The sequence below is a fragment of the Rissa tridactyla genome, unplaced genomic scaffold (genome assembly GCF_028500815.1).
Source record: "Rissa tridactyla isolate bRisTri1 unplaced genomic scaffold, bRisTri1.patW.cur.20221130 scaffold_63, whole genome shotgun sequence".
Taxonomy (NCBI): domain Eukaryota; kingdom Metazoa; phylum Chordata; class Aves; order Charadriiformes; family Laridae; genus Rissa; species Rissa tridactyla.
The window spans coordinates 358,491-364,400 of NW_026529841.1; positions in this window are offsets into that span (position 1 = coordinate 358,491).

Below are 5,910 nucleotides of genomic sequence, written 5' to 3' on the forward strand. Positions count from 1 at the left end.
CGCCTCGCTCGGCTCAGCTTGCCTTGCCCGGAATTCTCTTGCCTTGGCTAAGCCGCCCCCGCCGCCCAGCGCTGCTCGCGGCCGGCACCCACGGGGCACCCGGACCGAGGCCGGCACCGGCGCCCGGCGTGCTTTAGGACACCTGAGAAACTCGCGGGGCCACACGGCCGTCACAGAGCTGGGTTCGGTGAAGCCGCTCCCGGGAAGGGAGGGCTGACACCTCGCGTGCGACGGGAAGCGAATTGGAAAGGAGACCACCCTGCCTGAACACCGGACACCGCCGCGCCTCCCCGGGACGGAGAGCACGGAGGAGCCGGCCCGCCGAGGGCCCTCTCCGACGCGACCCGAAATGCCTCATCGATCGGGGATAGGAGAAAAGGCGAGAGACGGGAGGGAGCAAAGAGCGCTCCCGGAGGCCCCACGGCCACGGTCCTGGGACAGCCGACAGCCGCGCGCGTGCCAGCCGCTCACCCGGGGGTGGGCAACCAGACACGGGGGCCCTGCGTGCGAGTGAGAGGGACGCGTCTGGTGGAGGGGTGCTACGGGACCTGAACACCGGCGTTTGACGGCCGGCCCGCCCCGCAGCCCCTCCGACGCGCCCCGGGTATGCCAGAACGATCGGTGATAGAGAAAAGCAAGAGAATCGAGGGGGAGCAAAGAGCGCTCCCGAGGCCCCACGGCCACAGTCCTGGGACAGCCGACAGCCGCGCGCGCCAACCGCCACCCGGGGGTGGACGGCCAGACAGACGCGGGGCCCTGCGTGCGAGCGAGGAGGCGACGTCTGCGAGAGGTCCGGCGTGGAGCCTCCGCGGCGCGCCCCTGGGTGAACGCCTCAGCGGGCGCTGGCTGCGGGTGTGGATCAGGCAAAATGCGGGGGGGAGCGGGAGGCTGCCGCCGTCCACCCGCTCGGGAGCACGGTTCCCTGGGGACTGAGCACGAGAGGACCGGGGGAAAGCCGCGGCAGGCTTGTCTCCCCCGGTCTTCCGGCATTCGAAAGTGCCGGTGACCGCCGCCGGCCACCGCTCTTCGCCCTGCCCAGCGGGGAGACGCCTACCCCGGAGCAACAAATTTCGTTCGGTAATGCACGCGTGTCTGCCAGGAGAGTAGCCAGAGGTGCCGCCCCTCACCTCTGCTTTCAGCGGGAAGTCAGCCCGCAGGATGCGCGTTCGCGCTGGAAGCCCTTAGGAGCCGAGTAAGTACTCCCTCCCATATACGGAAAATCACGTCTCTACCCCCGGACGGCCTCAAGAGCGCAGGCACTGCCCACCGGGGAGGCGCGCCAAACACGCCGCCTCTTACGATGACACAACTGGAGGTAACGAAAAACAGCGACCCCTTCGGCGGCTGGAAGTGCGTGCTCCGGACACAAGGTCTACCCGGCCACTCCGGCACTAAGTACCGCCGGAGCCGGGTAGACGTGACAGCCGATCCGGTCCCCGGAGCCGGGTAGACCTGACAGCCGGTCCGGTCTCCGGAGCCGGGTAGACCTGACAGCCGAGGTGGTCCCCGGAGCCGGGTAGACCTGACAGCCGATCCGGTCCCCGGAGCCGGGTAGACCTGACAGCCGACGCGGTCCTCGGAGCCGGGTAGACCTGACAGCCGATCCGGTCCCCGGAGCCGGGTAGACCTGACAGCCGATCCGGTCCCCGGAGCGAGGTAGACCTGACAGCCGGTCGGGTCCCCGGAGCGGGGTAGACCTGACAGCCGAACCGGTCCCCGGAGCCGGGTAGACCTGACAGCCGATCCGGTCCCCGGAGCGAGGTAGACCTGACAGCCGATCCGGTCCCCGGAGCCGGGTAGACCTGACAGCCGATCCGGTCCTCGGAGCCGGGTAGACCTGATAGCCGATCCGGTCCCCGGAGCCGGGTAGACCTGACAGCCGATCCGGTCCCCGGAGCGAGGTAGACCTGACAGCCGGTCGGGTCCCCGGAGCGGGGTAGACCTGACAGCCGAACCGGTCCCCGGAGCCGGGTAGACCTGACAGCCGACCCGGTCCCCGGAGCGAGGTAGACCTGACAGCCGATCCGGTCCCCGGAGCCGGGTAGACCTGACAGCCGATCCGGTCCTCGGAGCCGGGTAGACCTGATAGCCGATCCGGTCCCCGGAGCCGGGTAGACCTGACAGCCGATCCGGTCCCCGGAGCGAGGTAGACCTGACAGCCGGTCGGGTCCCCGGAGCGGGGTAGACCTGACAGCCGAACCGGTCCCCGGAGCCGGGTAGACCTGACAGCCGACCCGGTCCCCGGAGCGAGGTAGACCTGACAGCCGATACCGACCCCGGAGCGAGGTAGACCTGACAGCCGACCCGGTCCCCGGAGCCGGGTAGACCTGACAGCCGATCCGGTCCCCGGAGCCGGGTAGACCTGACAGCCGACCCGGTCCCCGGGGCTAGGTAGACCTGACAGCCGGTCGGGTCCCCGGAGCCGGGTAGACCTGACAGCCGATCCGGTCCCCGGAGCCGGGTAGACCTGACAGCCTGTCCGGTCCCCGGAGCGAGGTAGACCTGACAGCCGGTCCGGTCCCCGGAGCGAGGTAGACCTGACAGCCGACCCGGACCCCGGAGCCGGGTAGACCTGACAGCCGACCCGGTCCCCGGAGCGAGGTAGACCTGACAGCCGATCCGGTCCCCGGAGCCGGGTAGACCTGACAGCCGGTCGGGTCCCCGGAGCCGGGTAGACCTGACAGCCGATCCGGTCCCCGGAGCCGGGTAGACCTGACAGCCGACCCGGACCCCGGAGCCGGGTAGACCTGACAGCCGGTCCGGTTCCCGGAGCGAAGTAGACCTGCCCGCCTATCCCCGGAGGCGGGTAGACGTTGCAGCCGAGCCGGTCCCCGGAGCCGGGCACACCGGGCAGCCGGTGTGGGGTGGGGGTGATATTTTTGTTTTTTCTTTTCGTTCATGATTTAAGCGTCACCGGCACAGCGGCCAGCCTGACCCGGGTCCTCCCTTCCAACAAGTGCGTGCGGGCAGGTGGGGGGTGGGGGGGTGAGGGGGCGGCGGGGGGGCCGGGGGCTCATAAATAATTTTGATTTATCACCGGGTGGTGATAAATAATTTTGATCTTTTTTTTTCGTTCACGTTTTTAGCGTCACTGGCACAGCCGCCAGCCTGACCCGGATCGTCCCGGCGGGGGGGGGCGGGGGGGGGGGGGGCTGTCGGGCGAGGGGGGGGTATGTGGGTGGGGGGAGGGGTTGGGGTGGGCGAAAAACTAAGTTTCAACTTTTTTTTGTTCGTGATTTAAGCGCCAGTGGCAGAGCCGCCACCCTGACCCGGATCAGGTCGGGGGCGGGGGTGGGGGTGGGGCGTGGCGGTCCGCGGCTTCGCGCCCTGCGCGGGCGCGCGAGCACACCACTGCCCGGCAAGCGGCAGCGGCGGGGAAGGGGTGCCGGTGCAGAGGCAGGCGAGAGCGGGCAGCGAGCGGGCGGGGAGCACGGCGCAGAGGTGGGCCGGGGAGAGGGCGGCAGGCACGCGGTGCCTCTTTTCGGAGTAGGTTTTGGGTCGGTAAGGTGGGGGGGGGGGGGGGGGGGGGGCGTTGTGTGTGCTGGGGGCGGGGGCGGGGGGGGGGGGGTTCAGTGGGTTCTCCAGCCGCGGCAGGGGCGGGCAGGCGCGCAGCAGAGCGAGCGAGCGAGCGGCTGAGAAAGGAAGGCGGGAGCGCCGGGGCACGGGCACGGGCACGGCCAGGGCCAGGGGCGCGGCAGGGTAGAGACTCGGCAGCCGGGGTTAGATCCCCGCTCGCCACCGGGAATCCCTTAACCCGCCCGGGCACGGAGCCGGCAGGGACTCCGCTGGGTCCTAAAGTCTCCCGCCGTCCTTGCCGGGGCGGGGTGGGGGGGGGTGGCAAACCTGCCCGAGGGCAGCGTGGGGAGGGGGCGGCCGGATTCGCAGTGAACCGGGTGGTGAATAGAGGCGGGGGAGGGGGGGGTGAAGGGGGACAGCGGGGTGTGGCGGGGGGGTGGGTGGTAATTCGGTGGCGGCAGCGGGGCTTGGGGGGAGACGCTCTGTCTGCGTCTGCGTCTGCCGCACGCGAGAGGTTCGGGCCCGTTGGAGGGGGTGGGGTGGGTGTTGTGTGCACGTGTGCGTGCGGCGGCAGACGGGGCTTTGGGGCTGGGGGAGAGGCCTGCTGGGGGGGGTGAGAGGCGAAGGGGGGAATGGGAAGGGGCGGGGGAGATGGTGCACCCGTGTGCAAGTGCCTCGGTGTGCGCGCAGTTGGGGTGGGGCAGATGTGACCCAGACGCCTGGGTGCCTTGGGGAGCACTTGTGGGGCAGCCGGGGGGCACAGCTGGGGCAGCCGTGAGGCATTTGTGGGGCAGCTGTGGTGCCAGCGGCACCCGCAGGCCTGTCTTCCCTGGGGGGAGACGGCAGGCCCACAGACCCGCTATTCCCTGGGGAGCACCTGCAGGGCAGCCGTGGGGCAGGGCTGGGGCAGTACTTGTTGGGCAGATGTGACCCAGAGGCCTGCTGTTCCTCGGGGAGCACTTGCGGGGCAGCCGTGGGGCACTGCGGGGCAGCTGTGGGGCCGGGGCACCAGCAGGCCTGTCTTCCCTTGGGGGGAGAAGGCAGGCCCGGAGTCCCACTATTCCCTGAGGAGCAGCTGCAGGGCAGCCATGGGGCAGCGCTGGGGCAGTACTTGTGGGGCAGATGTGACCCAGAGGCCTGCGGTTCCTCAGGGAGCACTTGCGGATCAGCCGTGGGGCAGAGTTTGAGAAGCTGTGGGGCCAGAGGCACCCGCAGGCCTGCGTTCCCTGAAGCAGACTGCAGGCCCAGATGCCTGTGGCTCCTCGGGGAGCACTTGCAGGGCAGCTGTGGGGCAGCACTTGTGGGGAAGATGTGACCCAGAGGCCCGCTGTTCCTCAGGGAGCACTTGAGGGGCAGCTGTGGGGCCAGGGGCACCCGCAGGCCTGCCTTCCCTGGGGGGAGACGGCAGGCCCAGAGGCCTGCGGTTCCTCGGGGAGCGCTTGCGGGGCAGCCGTGGGGCAGCACTGGGGCAGCACTTGTGGGGCAGATGTGACCCAGAGGCCCCGCTGTTCCTCGGGGAGCACTTGTGGAGCAGCTGTGGGGCCCTGCGGGGCAGCTGTGGGGGCAGGGGCACCCACATGTCTGCCTTCCCTGGGGGAGACGGCAGGCCCAGAGAACTGCGGTTCCTCGGGGAGCGCTTGCGGGGCAGCCGTGGGGCAGCACTGGGGCAGCACTTGTGGGGCAGATGTGACCCAGAGGCCCCGCTGTTCCTCGGGGAGCACTTGTGGAGCAGCTCTGGGGCCCTGCGGGGCAGCTGTGGGGCCAGGGGCACCCGCAGGCCTGCCTTCCCTGGGGGGAGACGGCAGGCCCAGAGGCCTGCGGTTCCTCGGGGAGCGCTTGCGGGGCAGCCGTGGGGCAGCACTGGGGCAGCACTTGTGGGGCAGATGTGACCCAGAGGCCCCGCTGTTCCTCGGGGAGCACTTGTGGAGCAGCTCTGGGGCCCTGCGGGGCAGCTGTGGGGGCAGGGGCACCCGCAGGCCTGCCTTCCCTGGGGGGAGACGGCAGGCCCAGAGGCCTGCGGTTCCTCGGGGAGCGCTTGCGGGGCAGCCGTGGGGCAGCACTGGGGCAGCACTTGTGGGGCAGATGTGACCCAGAGGCCCCGCTGTTCCTCGGGGAGCACTTGTGGAGTAGCTCTGGGGCCCTGCGGGGCAGCTGTGGGGCCAGGGGCACCCGCAGGCCTGCCTTCCCTGGGGGGAGACGGCAGGCCCAGAGGCCTGCGGTTCCTCGGGGAGCGCTTGCGGGGCAGCCGTGGGGCAGCACGGGGGCAGTACTTGTGGGGCAGATGTGACCCAGAAGCCTGCTGTTCCTCGGGGAGCCCTTGCAAGGCTGCTGTGGGGCAGCCCTTGTTGGGCAGATGTGACCCAGAGGCCCGCTGTTCCTCAGGGAGCACTGGAG